Source organism: Xenopus laevis, chromosome 1S (assembly GCF_017654675.1).
Source record: "Xenopus laevis strain J_2021 chromosome 1S, Xenopus_laevis_v10.1, whole genome shotgun sequence".
Taxonomy (NCBI): Eukaryota; Metazoa; Chordata; class Amphibia; order Anura; family Pipidae; genus Xenopus; species Xenopus laevis.
The window spans coordinates 68,093,616-68,113,703 of NC_054372.1; the positions used below are offsets into that span (position 1 = coordinate 68,093,616).

At 44.6% G+C, this 20,088-nt stretch overlaps 1 long non-coding RNA gene across 1 annotated transcript; it reads left to right on the forward strand.

The window, feature by feature from the left end:
• Positions 1 to 9,420: 9,420 nt before the first annotated feature.
• LOC121399319 lies at positions 9,421 to 15,385 on the forward strand. The gene is made up of 3 exons (XR_005964910.1): positions 9,421 to 9,702; positions 12,227 to 12,401; positions 14,586 to 15,385. It is a non-coding gene; the product is annotated as an uncharacterized LOC121399319 (long non-coding RNA).
• The last annotated feature ends 4,703 nt before the right edge of the window (positions 15,386 to 20,088 follow it).

The following is a 20,088-nucleotide window of genomic DNA, read 5'->3' on the forward strand; positions in this document are numbered from 1 at the left end:
TTGCCAGGCTCTCAGAGTGCACAGCAATGATGCCACTGGGCTCCAAGTCTCCAGCTCTGCCTCTCTATATCTTCCTTAGAGACATCCCGATCTCCAATAGGGACAAAATCAGTGGCACCACTCTCTCCAGCAAGCGCTGCCACAGGGGTGGAGGAGGAGCAGAGCATGGCAGCGCACCAACGCGCTGCTCTCCTGCTTCTTTTCTGTGGCACTTCCTCTTCGCTGTGTAAGAGCGTGCGTGTGCATAATTTAAAACGCGCTTCCACTCCAGGTGCCGGCGGTTTGGAGCCAGCGAACCCGGGACTTTTCCCAGCAAAAAAATAAAAAATAAATATGAGTTTCGATGGGCCCCTAAAATAAGTGGGCCCTGCGCAGATGCCCCTTTTGCCCGCTTATTAAAGCGGCCCTGGGTAGGGGGGGGGGGGTAGAGTTTTTTAACTTTTGGGTTTGCTTCTCCTTTAATAGTGAACATCCTTTTTCTAATCTCAAGGGATGCCCTGGGATCTTCTGGTAACATCTATTTGATGAATACATTTTCACGAGTGAAGAACAAACTTCTGTTCAGCCCAAATGAACAAGAGGAGAAAGGTGCTGTATATGGTATGGCCCATTGCTCATAGAGTATCCTGCAGGCCATTCAACTGATACCGTTCCAGTTGGGGGCCTATATTTGCCGCCTTTAGTTGCCACTGGCACCATATCTTGGCTGGGATTATGGATATGATGTCAGAAAAGCTGGCCAAATACTGAACCAAATGAAACCCTAAATAAGTACAGCTAACGAGGACTTCACGTATGAACAAAAATGTGTTCTTTAGGGCTCTTGCACACAACGGTTTTTCCTGCGCTGTGTTTTCTTCCGTTCAGCCGCAGGGGAGCACAGGAGTAGACGCTCTCCATTATTGTGAAGGGGGCTGTACTCACACAGATGCATGTAAGCGCCAAATGCAGGTGTTATGCAGCATGTTGCATTTCCCCTGCGTTCGACGCTTACATGTGTCTATGTGAGTACAGCCCCCTTCACAATAATTGACTGTGTCTACTCCTACGCTCCCCTGCGGCTGAACAGAAGAAACTGCAACACAGGGAAAAAACGCCTTTGACAAATAGAGATGTCGCGAACTGTTCGCGCGAACATCGGGTGTTCGCGCTCGCCGGAAGTTCGCGAACGTCGCGCGACGTTCGCCATTTTGGGTTCGCCATTGTTGGCGCTTTTTTTTGCCCTCTCACCCCAGACCAGCAGGTACATGGCAGCCAATCAGGAAGCTCTCCCCTGGACCACTCCCCTTCCCTATAAAAACCGAAGCCCTGCAGCGTTTTTTCACTCTGCCTGTGTGTGCTGAAGAGATAGTGTAGGGAGAGAGCTGCTGCCTGTTAGTGATTTCAGGGACAGTTGAAAGTTTGCTGGCTAGTAATCGTTTTGATACTGCTCTGTTATTGGAGGGACAGAAGTCTGCAGGGGTTTGAGGGACATTTTAGCTTAGGTAGCTTTGCTGGCTAGTAATCTACCTTCTACTGCAGTGCTCTGTATGTAGCTGCAGTGGGCAGCTGTCCTGCTTCTGATCTCATCTGCTGACTGCTGCAATAACAGTAGTCCTTGTAAGGACTGCTTTTATTTATTTTTTTGTTGTTTTACTACTACTACTACTACTACTATAAGAGCCCAGTGCTATTAGTCTAGCAGTGTTGGGGAGTGGGACTGGTGTGCTAATCTGCTGCTCCTAGTAGTTCAGCAGCACCAACTTTAATTTTTTTTTTTAATATTCATTTTTTTTTTTATTTTACTTTTTTTTATTTTACTACCGCTGTAGTAGTGTATAAGTTGACCTTTTAGGCATTATTTGCCCTGTAGGCATTATTTGCACAGTGTTTTCTTCAACCCGCCATCTAGCTGTGTGACCTTGTTCACATTCTGTCTAAATATCCATAATATTACCGTCTCCAGAAAAAACACCGGAGTGACTTTTTTCAAGCAGCCATAATATATTTTACGTAATCCGTATCCACCGCTGTAGTAGTGTATACGTTGACCTTGTAGGCATTATTTGCACACTGTTTTCTTCAACCCGCCATCTAGCTGTGTGACCTTGTTCACATTCTGTCTAAATATCCATAATATTACCGTCTCCAGAAAAAACACCGGAGTGACTTTTTTCAAGCAGCCATAATATATTTTACGTAATCCGTATCCACCGCTGTAGTAGTGTATACGTTGACCTTGTAGGCATTATTTGCACAGTGTTTTCTTCAACCCGCCATCTAGCTGTGTGACCTTGTTCACATTCTGTCTAAATATCCATAATATTACCGTCTCCAGAAAAAACACCGGAGTGACTTTTTTCAAGCAGCCATAATATATTTTACGTAATCCGTATCCACCGCTGTAGTAGTGTATACGTTGACCTTGTAGGCATTATTTGCACAGTGTTTTCTTCAACCCGCCATCTAGCTGTGTGACCTTGTTCACATTCTGTCTAAATATCCATAATATTACCGTCTCCAGAAAAAACACCGGAGTGACTTTTTTCAAGCAGCCATAATATATTTTACGTAATCCGTATCCACCGCTGTAGTAGTGTATACGTTGACCTTGTAGGCATTATTTGCACACTGTTTTCTTCAACCCGCCATCTAGCTGTGTGACCTTGTTCACATTCTGTCTAAATATCCATAATATTACCGTCTCCAGAAAAAACACCGGAGTGACTTTTTTCAAGCAGCCATAATATATTTTACGTAATCCGTATCCACCGCTGTAGTAGTGTATACGTTGACCTTGTAGGCATTATTTGCACACTGTTTTCTTCAACCCGCCATCTAGCTGTGTGTATTATCGTTTCCAGAAAAACCAACTGAGTTTTTGTTGTTGTTGTTGTTTTTTAAAAAATAATGCCAGGCAAAGGCAGGCCGCCACGCAGAGGCCGTGCTAGGGGCCGTGCTGCTATGCAATCCTGTGGCCCTAGCAAATTGCCCAGTTTTAAAAAGCCAATGACCCTGAACTCCCAAAATGCTGAAGAGGTAGTTGACTGGCTTACACAGCACACCCCATCCTCTACCGTTTCTAACTTTACCACAACATCCTCCTCATCCTCCACTGCTATGGCCACCCCACGTAACACTTCCTCCACCACCGGTGCCCCTTCTTCACTGGGGTCAGAGGAGTTATTTTCCCATGAGTTTCTTGAACTGAGTAATGCGCAACCATTATTGCCAGAAGAAGATGAAGGAGATGAGGACCTTACACCAGATTTAATTCTGGCAGAGAACACGACAGAGATGGACATAATGAGTGATGAGGAGGAGGTCCCCGCTGCTGCTTCCTTCTGTGATGTGTCAGAAGAAATTGATGCATCTGAGGAGAATGATGATGAGGAGATTGATGTTTTGTGGGTGCCTAGTAGAAGAGAGCAAGAGGAGGGTAGTTCAGATGGAGAGACGGAGAGTCAGAGAGGCAGTAGGAGAATAAGACTTAGAAGAAGCAGGGAGGACAGCCCGCAGGGATCAGTAGGGCAACAACATGTATCGGCACCTGTGTTCAGCCGGCCAACGCACCCGCCATTGCCGCCAATGCCGCCAACTTCTACTGTTACCGCCAGATCGCACACTTCCAAAAAGTCAGCAGTGTGGGATTTTTTTAATGTGTGTGCCTCTGACAAAAGCATTGTAATTTGCAATGAGTGCAGTCAGAAACTGAGCCTTGGTAAGCCCAACAGCCACATAGGTACAACTTCTATGCGAAGGCACATGAGCGGCAAGCACAAAGCACTTTGGGAGCAACACCTCAAAGGCAACAGGCAAACTAAAAGCCACACTCCTTCTGGTCCAGCATCTTACTGCTCTACCTCTGCTCTCCTTGACCCGTCTGAACCACCCTCCACTCCGCCTTCCACCTTGACCACCTGTTCCCATTCCCAGTCATCTGCCACCAGCCAAGTTTCTGTGAAGGCCATGTTTGAGCGTAAGAAGCCAATGTCTGACTGTCACCCCCTTGCCCGGCGTCTGACAGCTGGCTTGTCTGCACTCTTAGCCCGCCAGCTTTTACCATACCAGCTGGTGGACTCTGAGGCCTTCCGCAAATTTGTAGCAATTGGGACACCGCAGTGGAAGGTACCCAGCCGCAATTTTTTTTCTAAAAAGGGAATACCACACCTGTACCAACATGTGCAGAGCCAAGTTACCGCATCTCTGTCACTTAGTGTTGGGCCAAAGGTCCATATGACTACTGACGCATGGTCCTCCAAGCATGGTCAGGGCAGGTATGTCACCTACACTGCCCACTGGGTGAACTTGGTAATGGCTGGGAAGCAGGGAATGGGTAGCTCAACAACAACAGTGGAGTTGGTGTCACCGCCACGGATTGCACGCGGTTCTGCCACCACCTCTACTCCTCCATCACTCTCTACCTCGTCTTCTTCTTCTTCTTACTCTGCTGCTGGGTCCTCCTTCTCCTCCTCCACACCTGTGCACCCCCAGCTCCCCCTAGGCTATTCGACGTGCCAGGTACGCCATTGTCACGCTGTCTTGGGGATGACGTGCCTGGAAAGCAAAAACCATACCGGATCTGTACTCCTGTCATCTCTGCAGTCACAGGCCGATCGGTGGCTGACCCCACACCAACTGCAGATCGGAAAAGTGGTGTGTGACAATGGAAGCAATCTGTTGGCAGCGTTGAGACTAGGCAATTTAACACATGTGCCCTGCATGGCACATGTGTTAAATTTAATAGTCCAACGTTTTGTCTCCAAGTACCCAGGATTCCAGGACGTTCTCACCCAGTCCAGAAAGGTGTCGGCCCATTTCAGACGTTCCTACACAGCCATGGCACGCCTTGCTGACATTCAGCAGCGCTACAACATGCCAGTCAGGCGTTTGATTTCTGACAGCCAGACTCGCTGGAATTCAACGCTCCTTATGTTGGAACGTCTGCTGCAACAACAAAGGGCCGTCAACGAGTACCTTTTTGAACTGGGTGGTAGGACTGGATCTGCACAGCTGGGGATTTTTTTCCCCCGTTACTGGGTGCTTATGCGCGATGCCTGCAGGCTCATGCGACCTTTTGAAGAGGTGACAAATATGGTCAGTCGCACCGAAGGCACCATCAGCGACCTAATACCCTTCGCTTTATTCCTGGAGCGTGCCGTGCGACGAGTGACAGATGAGGCTGTAGACCAGCGTGACGAGGAGCTGGAAGCGCACGATTTCTGGTCGGAATCACCAGAACGAACCCAGGCACCTGCTGCAACGCAGGGAGAGGTGCCAGAAGTGGAGTCAGAGGAGGAAGGTGGCTTTGTGGAGGAGGAGGAGGAGGACCAACAGGAGCAGGCTTCCCAGGGGGCTAGTGGTGACCTTTTGGGGACCCCTGGTCTTGTACGTGGCTGGGGGGAGGAGACCGTGGATGATGCAGTCCTTGATAATGAGGAAGCGGAGATGGATAGCTCTGCATCCAACCTTGTGAGAATGGGGTCTTTCATGCTGTCATGCCTGTTGAAGGACCCCCGTATCAAGAGGCTTAAGGAGAAGGACCTGTACTGGGTCGCAACGCTACTAGACCCTCGGTACAAGCATAAAGTGTCAGAAATGTTACCAACATACCACAAGTCCGAAAAGATGCGGCATTTACAAACCAGCCTGCAAAACATGTTGTACAATGCTTTTAAGGGTGATGTCACTTCAGGAACTCATCAACATTCCAGGGGCAGAGGTGCCAGTAATCCTGCCACGAGCACACCTGCAAGGACAAAGCCCTTTGGCCAGTCTGTAACGTCAGACATGCAAATGTTTTTCTGTCCAAGGCAGCGCCACAACCCTTCTGGATCCACCCTCAAAGAACGCCTCGACCGGCAGGTAGCGGACTACCTGGCATTAACTGCAGATATCGACACTCTGAGGAGCGATGAACCCCTGGACTACTGGGTGCGCAGGCTTGATCTGTGGCCAGAGCTGTCACAATTTGCCATGAACCTCTTGTCTTGCCCAGCCTCAAGTGTGCTCTCAGAAAGGACCTTCAGTGCAGCAGGAGGGATTGTAACTGAGAAGAGAACTCGCCTAGGTCACAAAAGTGTCGATTACCTGACCTTTATTAAAATGAATGAGGGGTGGATCTCGGAGGGTTACTGCACGCCGGAAGACTTGTTCTGACTTCTATGCAGCTGTCCTTCTCTTCAAGCCTCATGACTCCACACACAGCTGTCCTTTAGCGTCCTCCTCCTCCCTCCGCCACCGTTACAAACTAGGGTGCAAACCCTACTGGTTTAATTTTTTCTGGCCTCTGTGCTTCAGTGGCTGCAACCAAAAAAACTGGGCAAACAATGTCTACAAGGTCAACGTATGGCAAAAAATGACTATTTTCAGCATTTATATGGCATATTTTTTCTGGCAACTGTGCTTCAGTGGCTGCGTCCAAAAAAATTCATATTTTCTGCATTTATATGGCATAATTTTTCTGGCCTCTGTGCTTCAGTGGCTGCAACCAAAAAAATGCATATTTTCAGCATTTATATGGCATAAGTTTTTCTGGCCTCTGTGCTTCAGTGGCTGCAACCAAAAAAATTTATATTTTCAGCATTTATATGGCATAATTTTTCTGGCCTCTGTGCTTCAGTGGCTGCAACCAAAAAAATGCATATTTTCAGCATTTATATGGCATAATTTTTCTGGCCTCTGTGCTTCAGTGGCTGCAACCAAAAAAATGCATATTTTCAGCATTTATATGGCATAATTTTTCTGGCAACTGTGCTTCAGTGGCTGCGACCAAAAAAATGACTATTTTCAGCATTTATATGGCATATTTTTTCTGGCCTCTGTGCTTCAGTGGCTGCGGCCAAAAAAACTGGGCAAACAATGCCTACAAGGTCAACGACGTTGACCTTGTAGGCATTGTTTGCCCAGTTTTTTGGCCGCAGCCACTGAAGCACAGAGGCCAGAAAAAATATGCCATATAAATGCTGAAAATAGTCATTTTTTGCCATATACGTTGAGTCAACGTATGGCAAAAAATGACTATTTTCAGCATTTATATGGCATATTTTTTCTGGCCTCTGTGCTTCAGTGGCTGCGGCCAAAAAACTGGGCAAACAATGCCTACAAGGTCAACGACGTTGACCTTGTAGGCATTGTTTGCCCAGTTTTTTTGGCCGCAGCCACTGAAGCACAGAGGCCAGAAAAAATATGCCATATAAATGCTGAAAATAGTCATTTTTTGCCATACGTTGACTCAACGTATATGGCAAAAAATGACTATTTTCAGCATTTATATGGCATATTTTTTCTGGCAACTGTGCTTCAGTGGCTGCGACCAAAAAAACTGGGCAAACAATGCCTACAAGGTCAACGTATGGCAAAAAATGACTATTTTCAGCATTTATATGGCATATTTTTTCTGGCAACTGTGCTTCAGTGGCTGCAACCAAAAAAACTGGGCAAACAATGTCTACAAGGTCAACGTATGGCGAAAAATGACTATTTTCAGCATTTATATGGCATATTTTTTCTGGCAACTGTGCTTCAGTGGCTGCAACCAAAAAAACTGGGCAAACAATGTCTACAAGGTCAACGTATGGCGAAAAATGACTATTTTCAGCATTTATATGGCATATTTTTTCTGGCAACTGTGCTTCAGTGGCTGCGTCCAAAAAAACTGGGCAAACAATGCCTACAAGGTCAACGTATGGCAGTTGTTTAAAGAGAACAGTAGATTACTAGCCAGCAAAGCTACCTAAGCTAAAATGTCCCTCAAATCCCTGCAGACTTCTGTCCCTCCAATACAGAGCAGTATCAAACAGATTACTAGCCAGCAAACTTACTATCATCTGTCCCTGAAATCACTAACAGCTCTCCCCCTACACTATCTCTTCCAAGCACACACAGGCAGATTTTTCAGATACATTTTTGCCCTTGATCCCCCTCTGGCATGCCACTGTCCAGGTCGTTGCACCCTTTAAACAACTTTAAAATCATTTTTCTGGCCAGAAATTTTTTTTTTAGATGTTAAAGTTCGCCTTCCCATTGAAGTCTATGGGGTTCGCGAACCGCTCGCGTTTTTGCGCAAGTTCGCGAATATGTTCGCGAACTTTTTTTCCGACGTTCGCTACATCCCTATTGACAAAGCCTTAAAGGAGACATGTATGATAGAAACGCAGAATTTTGTAGGAATAATGAATACTATACTGTGCTGGTTTCACTTTGGGCTAACAATAATATCTTCAAAAGTGGCCCCTTAAAGGGGTGCAACTGGCGTTCCTATTAATCTCCTATATACCAGTCTACCTGTAAGTGGGCTTTCTTGTCCAGCCCTTACGCTTTGGTGCACTTAGAAACCACCTTGACCAGGTGAGAAGAATGGGTTTTAATGGGAAGTTGAAGCACTGATGATTAAAAGTCCATTTCAGCTCCTCGGATCTGATCATGGACTTTGGAAAAGTACAATCCATCGTGGATAAAAATGTGCCTGAGCAAAACTTCTTGCTGTGACTCCTGGGTAACAATATTGGCAGGCTCAGACTACATCATATATGATCACTGGATTAAGTATAAGTATAACATTGACTTCAGGGGAAAGGAAAGCTGTATTATTCTAGGCCAGTACTGTAGGCAGTTATCAGCTCTTTTGCATTATTGTAGACTGGGTGCCATACAAAGAGGTCTGGGGTGATGTTGGGACAGCCCAAGTCTGAACGCTCTTACAGTCCCACAGATGAAGGGAGCAGCGCAGCCTAAGAAATGGTATGTGCCCCTACAACTTGGGTGCTTCACCTTTTAGTTCACTTTTAATATGTTCTAGAATGGACAATTCTAAGCAACTTTTCAATTGGTCTTCATTGTATATTTTATATAGTTTTTTAAATTACTTGCCTCCTTCTTCATTCCAGCTCACAAATTGGGATCACTGACCCAAACTAAAAAAACAAAAAACAATGCTCTTTAAGGCTACACATTTATTATTGTTGCTACTGTAATAGGCAGATAGGACGATGCAAAGTTTACCTCCAGCCTGCAGATGGCAGTGTTAGGCAACGAGGAAGCAGCAAGGCTGATGCCATGTGACTGTGTGAGGGATGCTGGGAAAGAGTAAGTCCAGGCAACAAGGCCAGGAAAGAGCATGCTTGTAAAAAGGAAGTCAAGGCAATAGTCGAGGAGAGAGCAGATCTGGCAGCAGCAGGAGTGAGACAGAGATCCCTTGTGATGTAAAGTTGGAAAAGTGGAGGAGAGGCTGCACCAACTGCCGGTTCCAATTAGTGTGTCAGTCGTGGATAGGGTTGCCACCTGCCCGGTATTTTACCAGCCTGGCTGGTAAATTGATGGTTGATCCCAATGTTATTAATAGGGAAAAAAGATAAATATATAGGAATGCCGGTATAGGGTTGCCACCTCACCCGTTTAAAACCAAACACATAATGAATGCACAGCCTGCATGGCTAATGAGCAATTTATTTACTGTAAATGCATGCTGCAGACTGAACTGATTTATGTGCAGCCATGCATCTAGGTTTGCCACACGGGGGAGAAAAAGCCACTTACTTTTCAGCAGCTTAGCTGCTCCCTCCTCCCAATTCCCCAGCTCAGCTCGTGTGATGATGACGATTTCATTGTGTGGGCCGCGTCAGCGTGACTAAAGCTTAGATGCGAGTGCAGCTGTGCAGACTGCAGGGGGAGCCGAGTGTGTTGTGTGTGCGGCTGCTGGCTCAGTTGGACTGCTAGGCACAGGTAGTGTGGCTTTGGGCGGGATTGGGTGTGTGGCTTTGGGCGGGGCTAAGGCCGGTGTTTTTTTCCAGAAAAGGTGGCAACCCTACATGCATCTAAATGAATTGCTAATTAGACATGCAGGCTGTGGATTCCATATGTGTTCGGTTTTAAAGAGGCGAGATGGCAACCCTAGTCAGGGAAGGACTTCACTCTCCCTGCAATTGAGGCACCTCAGGTTCCTGTTCCAATAGGCCTCACTGTAGCTGGTGCAGATCTAGGGACCAGTTAGGGACTCGGAATTGTTTCATAAGAAGCAGAAGGTTCGTTAGTCTGGCCCCTTTTTTGGGCAGAGTAGGTTAGAGCCCCAGGTTCCAGTGTCCATTAGTGTTAGTGACCCCGGCTTAGCTAGTGGCCCAGTTCTACACAAAAGGAGAGCCAGGATGACAGAGCGGATACTGCACTCCCTGGGAACGTGGATATCCACTAAGTGATTACATATTGTGTGTAGTGGAATTCATGGAGACAACACCAGGGATTACAGATAAGTGGCACTAACACAACAATCACAACTGTCACTTATATGTGCTGCACCACAGGCTTAATGAATGCTTAATAACTGTCCTTTACTGATAGGTTTTTCTATTTGCTCTTTATTATTCTCATTTACATCTTTAGTAAAACAGACAGTTCTGCATTCAGTCTCATTATAAAAACAAAAACTATGGCATCTTTATTTGGTACCAGGCTGTTAAAGGAACCCACACCTTGCCAGGCTGCCTAGAATGGAATACATCATTTGCTACACTACCTTTTATTACTCCACTTTCCATTCTCCTATTCATATTCCAGTGTCTTATTCAAATTAATGTATGGTTGCTAGTGTAAATTGGACCCTAGCAACCAGCTTTCTGAAGTGGCAAACCAGGGAGCTGCCGAATAACTCGAGCTACAAATAATAACAAATGAAAACCAGTTTCAAATTGTCTTAGATTATCACTCTGTACATCATACTAAAAGTTAATTTAAAGGTGAGCAACTTATTGGAATGTATGGAGCATTTTATTCATCAGCTGGCCAGTTTGGATTTTCAGCGGCAATCTGGTTGCTAGGGTCCAACTCCAATTTCCTCTAGCAACCAGGAAATGGATTAAAAATAAGAAACTGAAATATGCAAAGATGCATTGTGGATTGTGCTACATCAGAAACAAGACGGGCTCCTACAAAAGGGAGTTGGTAAAAGGGCCACAACTCTAGCAAGGTCTGTAGGCCATGCCCCTCCCATTCTCTAGCTAAAAGCTTTGGCTTCCCATGGCTCAGGCTGCTGGAACAGGGGATATCTGTGAAGAGTCAGTTCATAAACTCACCTGTATACAGGGCCGCCATTAGAAATCACGGGGCCCCGTACAACAAAATTTCTGGGGCCCCCTGGGCCCCGCCCACACTGACGACCAAGCTCCACCCCATATGCCGCCCACTCCACATCGCAGTTAAAAGACCACACAGACATCAGCGCTAAAAAAGTAACCCCCCCACACACAAGTTATAAAAAGCTATTGATGGTCAGGGCCCCCTTATAAAAAATTGGGGCCCCAAAAAAAAACAAATAAAAAAAAACAATGTTTTTTTTTTAAAAAACATTGGTGGCAGGGGCCCCCTTATAAGTTAAAAAAAACTTGGGGCCCCAACAAAAAAAAAAGTAAAAAAAACTGAAAAAAAAACATTGGTGGCAGGGGCCCCCTTATAAGTTAAAAACAAATTGGGGCCCCAAAAAAAATGAAAAAAAGTGGCAGGGGCCCCCTTACAAGTTAAAAAAAAATTGGGGCCCCCAAAAAAATTTTTTTAAAAAAATTTTTTTTAAAAAAACAAAAAGTGGCAGGGGCCCCCTTACAAGTTAAAAAAAATTGGGGCCCCAAAAATTTTTTTTAAAAAAAAAAAAAAAAAAAAAAAAAAACATTGGTGGCAGGGGCCCCCTTATAAGTTAAAAAAAACAAAAAAAAAACATTGGTGGCAAGGGGCCCCTTACAAGTTAAAAAAAAATTGGGGCCCCAAAAAAAATGTTTTACAAAAAGATTGGTGGCAGGGGCCTATAGAATATTAAAATAATACATTGGTGGCCAGGGGATTAAAAAAAAATACACAAACTGGTGTTCAGTAGAATTGAACTCATGGCTTCAGTACTTCAACTTCGCCTCCTTTCGTGACTTTGGGTCTTGGCGCCGCTTCAGGACTTCGGCTTCGGCTGTTTTCGTGACTTCGGGTCTTTTCGGCGATTCGTGACTTCGGGTCTTTTCAGCGCTTCGGGACTTCGGCTTTTTCCGTGACTTCGGGTCTTTTCGGCGCATCGGCTTCTCGGCACTTCCGCATTCGGCAATGCAGAGGGAGGACGTACGGCTCGGGCGCTCGTAAGGGGGGCCCGGATATTCAAAAAATGCAGCGCTGCCGGGCCCCCCTTCATGCCCGGGCCCGGTACGCTTGTCCCCCCTGTCCCCCCCTGATGGCGGCCCTGCCTGTATATAATATAGAAAATGTTTCTGTCTAATTACAGTGTCGCACAGAGCAGCGCCCCCAATCTCTGTCCCGCCCCACATGGTTATGAAGTCTCGAACACCAAGGGCGGGGTTTAGTAAAAGGGGACGTCCACGTGATAACGAGGCGGAGATAACCGAGTTGCTGCTCTTTTCAGACAGAACTAATTGATCTGGAATCGTGACAGAGTGCAGGTATGTGGTACATTGTGTTGTGAGTTACTGTATAGAATATTCTTTGTGTGTCCCACCCCCAGTGCTATAAACAACGCCATATACATATACTCTGTATATAATGCTGCCCCGTTCTCTCATAGCTGCTCTGCTACAGCTTCATGTTATCCTACACCTCTCTGTACTGGGATAAACTGATAATTATGTTACATCAGGGACATTCTAACCAGGAGTGTTCTGCCTGGAAATTAATTAGATCTCTCACCAACCCACGAAGCATGCTGGACATACTGGCATGTTTCTGTAGGGGGTACATTATCCCTGTATAACTCAGCCTGCAGCCTTGTGCCTTTTATATGGTCATAGAACCCCTCAGTGACTTCTAATATCCTTATCATTTACAGTGGGGGGTACATTATCCCTTATAATACATGAGTGATGCTCAGAGTTCCCCGTATAACTCAGCCTGCAGTCTTGTGCCTTTATATAGTCACAAAACCCGCCTCAGTGACTTCTAATATCATCATTTACAGTAGGGGGTACATTATCACTTATAATACATGAGTGATACTCAGAGATCCTTGTATAACTCAGCCTGCAGCCTTGTGCATTTATATGGTCACAAAACCCCTCAGTGACTTCTAATATCGTTGTCATTTACAGTAGGAAATACATTATCCCTTATAATACATGACTGATACTCAGAGTTCCCAGTGTAACTCAGCCTGCAGCCTTGTGCCTTTATATGGTCACATAACCCCCTCAGTGACTTCTAATATCCTTATCATTTACAGTAGGGGGTACATTATTCCTTATTATTCATGAGTGATGCTCAGAGTTCCCTGTATAACTCAGCCTGCAGTCTTGTGCATTTATATGCTCACATAACCCCCTCAGTGACTTCTAATATCCTTATCATTTACAGTAGGGGGTACATTATTCCTTATAATACATGAGTGATGCAAAGAGTTCCCTGTATAACTCAGCCTGCAGTCTTTTGTCTTTATATGGTCACCCAACGCCCCTCAGTGACTTCTAATATCCTTATCCTTTACAGTGGGGGGTACATTATCCCTTATAATACATGAGTGATACTCAAAGTTCCCTGTATAACCCAGCCTGCAGTCTTGTGTCTTTATATGGTCACATAACCCCCTCAGTGACTTCTTATATCCTTATCATTTACAGTAGGGGGTACATTATCCCTTATAATACATGAGTGATACTCAAAGTTCCCTGTATAACCCAGCCTGCAGTCTTGTGCCTTTATATGGTCACAGAACTCCTCCGTGACCTCCATGGGTTTCTACAAATAGAGGAAGGTTGGGCACTTGCTCCTCCCTGGACTTGTACTTCATATTTAAGGATATTCTCATGCAATATGTATATATATTGTTTTGTTCTTTCTTAAATTAACAATTTTCTTAAAATTACCATTAAGAACCTGCATTAAACTTATAAAAGGCTTATTTTATGGTCAGCACCCCTTCAAATAAAGGACCATCCCAATGCCTTTTCTACTTCTCAGAGCAGCAGTCCGGATTTAGCTCCGCCCCTTCCCTCTGTGAGAAACTTGCTGAGAGAATCAGAGTAGATCTCCTCATGATGAAGCAGCTTCTTTCCCAGGGCAGAGGAGTGTGAATCTGTCAGGTGTGTTTAGCTTAGCGTGTCAATGCCAGTGTATGTGTAACCCATTTTTGGCCACCCCCCTGGTGCCAAAGTGGTACATCACAATATTTACTGACTTACAGGTCCTGAGTCTCCTTTGCTAGGTGAAAGGGTTCTGGGAATTCTTCTCTCTGGTAGTGCCTCCACCTAATGGGATCCGGGAATGCACCTGCGGATGGCCTCATTAGGAATAACTTGAAACACACACTTTATTATATATAAACAACAACTTTATATAAGGAAAGTCTAATTTAAAGGGGAAGTAAAACACATTTACATCATATCAAATATAACCCACTCCCATGGGAACCTGTGGCAGTCCATTTCCTGGCCCTCCATGCCAGGCAAATTCCGAACTACTCATTTGCAGATTAAAGACTCAGTCCCTCATCCCAAATGAGTAAATTTGTCCCCAGGTAGCGCTACCTGCCCCAAACACCTTTCCCACTGGACAAGATATTGGCTCCCACGTGGCAGGCACACAAACAGCCTGTTTCACAAACGCTGGATCCTTATTGTTTTTCTACCCTCCCTTAGGCACAACTCACCCTTGGGATTCACACTGATGGGTAGGCTCCTCCCGAACTGGAACAGGCATCCACAGCGATAAATCCTTTTATCCAAGGACAGGCAGCTTGCTTTATCTTGAGGGTATTGCTCCCAGCACTGTCTATAGCGCGAGCACTCAGTTATCTTCATCTGCAGAACTACAGCTTCCAGCACTATCCATAGCGCAAGCACAAATATGTCCAGCAAAACTCCAAACCTGCACGGTTGAGCTTTCCAGGCTTTTGGAGTAGCCTGCATCAGCCCACAGGGCTATCGAACTCCCTTTTAGCCCTTTACATCTTTTAATGAGTTCTGGTCACCTTCCTCTGTGAAAGTAGGAATCCTCCAGCAGTAATGACTGCGAGCACAAGGCAATCTCCTTTTATATAGCACAGCAGCGACTCCTTGTGGCTGCTTTTGGGATCAGCCATGCTGCACCAATCAGGAAACCCTGTATACACCATGAGGCTCCATATGAAAAGGGGAACTTACACCTCATGGTCCATACATTTTTGTATGTCTGTGTATAAAATGAAGGTCTGACAGACTGTCTGTGAGTTATAGAGACTATAATGAACTTGTGTATAGCTGTGTAACTACATTCATTAATAAATCTTATAGTACAGGTTGTCTGTGGGTTTTGCCTACAATCATTCTCTCCACAAAGCACATTAACCCCTACAGTTCCTTGCCCCACTGCTCCATTGTATCCCTCACCTATCCAAGTCCTCACTCTATTCACTCTCCTCTTTTACTCTTTCCCTTCTCATTCTGCTGAGTTACCCACCAAAACTCACCCCTGTCTCTATTCACTCTCCTCTTTTACCAATTCCCTTTTCATTCTGCTGAGTTACCCCCACACTCGCCTCTCTGTCTCTAATAACCCTCTGTATCACTCTATTCACTCTCCTCTTTTATCCTTTCCCTTCTCATTCTGCTGAGTTAACCCCACACTCACCTCTCTGCCTCTAATATCCCTCTGCTTCACTCTATGGGGCAAATTTACTAACCTCTGAAAATTCGCCAGCGACAGGTTCGCTCACAGCACAACACTTCGCCAGGCGTAGATTCGCCAGGACACTGCTAATTCACTAAAATCCGAAGCTGCGTCCAGGTCGCTGAATGCTGGCAAAGTTGCACTAACATTACTGTGCCAAACCAAGTTGCACTAGCGTTGGATACGGCGGGAAGTTCATTCGACGTATATGTTGCAGCAAATACATTACACTACACAAGCCCAGGGAACCATAATAAAATAAAATAAAGTTGTTATATTGCCCTACACATGAGCCCAGTGTATAGTTAATATGCCATATGTTAGGAAATGTAGGGGGGGAAGCCGGTTAACCCCAAAAAATTTACACTATTTTTCAGCCTATCACCCTGAAAAAGACGCTAGCGATTTTTGGGACTTAGAAAAGTTTTCAACAATTTTTTGAGGAACTCCTATCTACTCTATTGCACTTTGCCTGGTCTGAGGTGCGAAGGCAAGTCTGGCGCAAGAGGTAATGTTCAGTAAAATCCGCATCTTATTGAATTTGCATAGTTACGCCCATTCGTCAGAGCCCAAATTTGCCAGGCATTAGGGAGGGAAGTACCGCTAGAGTCTATCTCGTTCGCTAGTAAAGTTACGCTGGCGACCTTTAGTAAATCGGCAAAGTACCGAAATTACGTCACGCTAGCGAAATTTCGCCTGCGTTAGTCGCTTCACCATTTAGTAAATTTGCCCCTATATATCTGTATAGATAGAAATATCTACAATATATCTACGATTTATATATATATATATATATATATATATATATATAAGGTTTTTATTTATTGGTTTGAACAAGGTTCATTTGCCGATGGTTCAATCTCAAGTATAAAGAAGAAATGTTGTATTGTGCCCATCTTTTTTGCATTATTCCAACAAAGCAGAGTGTATGAATGAACAAACCTTTTTTTAACTTATAACAAATACACAACAAATAGTGGGGGGGGGGAGAGGCTGAGTAGTTACCCAGTACACTCAGACGTTCCTGACCTGGGTGCTATTTTATCTGTTGTTTTGTGCTGTAGCGGAGTCCATGGTGTCTGCCCACGGGCCCCAGACTTTGTCAAATTTGTCTGGACAGCCTCGACTCAAATAGGTCAGCTTATAAAGTGGGAGGGCCTCATTTATCTCAAGTCTCAATAGGGAGCGCCTATGCTTGTCTGGCACTATATGTTCCATCAGACCCCGGAGACATGCCTCTGGTGAGCACACCTTTGGCAGGTCGAGAGTTTGTTCTATGAATGCTGTTACTTTTGCCCAAAATTTTATCAATTATCGGACAAGTCCAGAAGATGTGTATGAATGTGCCCAGACTGGCTCCACATTTGAAACAAAGGTTATTTGGCATAAGGCCCATTGAGTGCAACCTCGCTGGTGTGAGGTCTGTGTATTGTACGGTACTGTATCAGTGTATCGTTTTCATAATGCAGTTTAGAAAAGAAAATGTATTTATTTTTCTAAACTACATTATGAAGCCCTGGAGTGTGTCAATCTTGGGGAACCACTATCTACAATACATCAATACATTTGACAGCACTCAGGCATGATGAGAACGCTTGACTGGAGTGCACCACAGCTGGAACAATAGTTTAAATACCCTCCCCCTCTTGTGAATTTTGGCACCCTCATTACGTCATCAGTCCTTTTACAGTTGTTTGTTTCCACAAATAAAGTTCATTCATTGTCAGTGCAAAGTGTCATTCCCATTTTCCACCATCGGGTGTCAGTGTTGTGCTCCAGTGCCAAGTCTTTCATGTGTATATAGATGCACATACAAGGATACTTTGTTCTTGATTAGAAACAATGTAACAATAAAGATGGAAACATGGTACTTACAGATATTGGAGATCCATCACACTGTAATAAGATACTTTATATAAACCCTTCCTGTGGAACAAAAAGTATAAATAAATCTATATAGTTGTTAACTGCAAACATCCTCAGGTTAAGAAGCAATTTAACTGCAGTTGCCCATTCAGTCCTCTGGGCATGACACAATCAAGTTTGTGTATCCAAAAAGCTTCTCGTCTCAACAATATATTATCAAGGTCACCACCCCTGGGCGGTTTAGGTACATGATCGATTGGCATACACTTGAATGTAGATGGATCATGCCTCGCTTCTTTCCAATGTTTTGCTTCAGGTTGTTGTGCCATATCCTGTTTGTTTGCATCAAACTTTCTGTCAGTGTCTAGAGCTGCTCTAATGCTTGTCCTATGCATATTAATCCTCTCTTTCAATTGCCTGATGGTTTTACCGTAGTAAATCAGGCCACATGGGCATTTGATGACATATATTACCATTGTGGATGTGCACGTTAACCTGTGTTTGATTTCATATCTTTTGCCCGTCCTGGGATGTCTGAACTCTTTCCCCACTATTAGAGTATTGCACACTACACAACCTGTGCACTTGTACACACCTGGACGAGAGGATAGAAAATGTTGGACCCTAGGTTGCACATATTTTCCTACTGGGTCGGCGGGGCTTAAGTGTTCTTGAAGATTGGTATTCCTTGAGTAACTGAATTTTGGTTTGTTGGGGATCTTTGGGGTTAGCGCTTCATCTTTGGCCACTATTTTCCAGTGTTTAAGTACTACTTCTTTAGTAAATTTACTTAGAGGGTTGTACTTATTCACATAATATATGTCATTGCTGTCCCCACTCGGTGTCGAAGGCTTCCAGATCACTGCTGTCTCAGTTCACGGCCCACTTCCTCTGTCACTAGTAGGATCGGATCCAAAGAACATCGGTCCAGGATCTGGCACCACCGTTTACAAAACTCAGGGTTTGCTCTCCCGATGGTAGGTGTGTTGTTTATGTGGAATCCCCTTGGGATCTTGTGTTCACGATAATAATCTGACAGAGAGATGCAGTTTCACCTCTTTCTTTTCCAGGGGTAGTAATTCATAGTATGCTTCTTTGCACCTCTCCTGTCCTGTATCCACCTCATTGGTACTATTTGGATGCCATCTTTTGACCCTTCCACCACTCTGGGAACAAAGCAGCTTTCCCCTACACTGAAACAGAGTGTATAAACATAGATTCTATAGTAGTGACATGTTGTTGTGCAAAACCTCTTCCTGCTGTTGTTGCTCTACTTTATGTACAGTAGAACCCCCATTTTATATTTTACAGGGGACCAGAAAAATTGGTGTAAAGGCAGGGAAATGTATTATGCATTATATATTGGTGGGACCACAAAAAATGGTATAATAGTAAAAACTTAAAATAAGGGTATGTAAAATGGAGGCATCACTGTATGTATCCAGCTCTAAGAATAACATTCTACAAACCGCTGGCTAGTAATTGTGCTAAGAAAGTAGAAAAGACCAAGTGCTGTCCTGGCAAACAAGCAAAGAATGGCAATGTTATACATGTGCAACAGTTACCCTGTATAACTCAGTCTTTGCCTTTATATGGTCACAGAACCCTCAGTGACTTCTAATATCCTTATCATTTACAGTAGGGGGTACATTATCCCTTATAATACGTAAGTGATACTCAGAGTTCCCTGTATAACTCAGTCATCAACATTGTGTCTTTATATGTTCACAGATCCCCTCAGTGACTTTTAATATCCTTATGAGTTACAGTAGGGGGTATTATCTATATAATCTATACAGTATCAGCTCAGTAGTTATATACAGAGAATATTGGATTCAAGCCCAGTAACACTGCCTTTTCTTATAAAATGCTGCATCTATATATTCCTTACTCTCTTCCTTTTTCTTTTCTGTAATCCCCCTGTACATATTTATTTCCCCCACCGTTGCCCCTCCAATCCTACCCCCTGGTACATGTACCCGTAGGATGGCCGTGTCTCTGAAATCTCCGTTAGTGATCACCATAGCCATCAACCTTCATTTAGTGGCTCTTACAGTCCTGGAACTAGGAAGCTGCCGCTGGTGACTTTCATATCCCCAGGCTGTTGTGTAAGGATGTCTGTCTATCTGTGTAATACTAATGGGTCTGTGTGGCCTGTCCCATAGGTGTGATGAAGTTTATTATGGGCAGTTAATATCCCTCAACATGAAAAGGAGATTCTTTCTGGATGACAGTGGGATGCCTCTCGGACACATGATGCTTGCTCTGGGAGGTAGGTTATTTGGGGGGAGTCTGCAGTATAAGAGCCCCAGTCTAAAGCAAAAGTGGTGGTGCTGGGGGGTGTATATACCAATATTGAGCCTGGCATCTTAGTGCACCCTGCATTGTGCCTTATTTTCTGTCATTTGGCAGGTTCCCTCTGGGATTTTGATGGTAACTTCATGTGGAACAGGATTGAAACTGGTGAGTTCCTGTGTGGGTGGCACTAGCTTTCCAACTGGCACCACTGCCTAATATGAAGCTTGTGCTGCACAGAGTACAGAATTCTGCCTTTTTCAGTAGGATTCAGATTTGCATATGCAAATTAGGGGTGGGTAGGGAAATTGTGTGACTTTTTGTCACAAAACA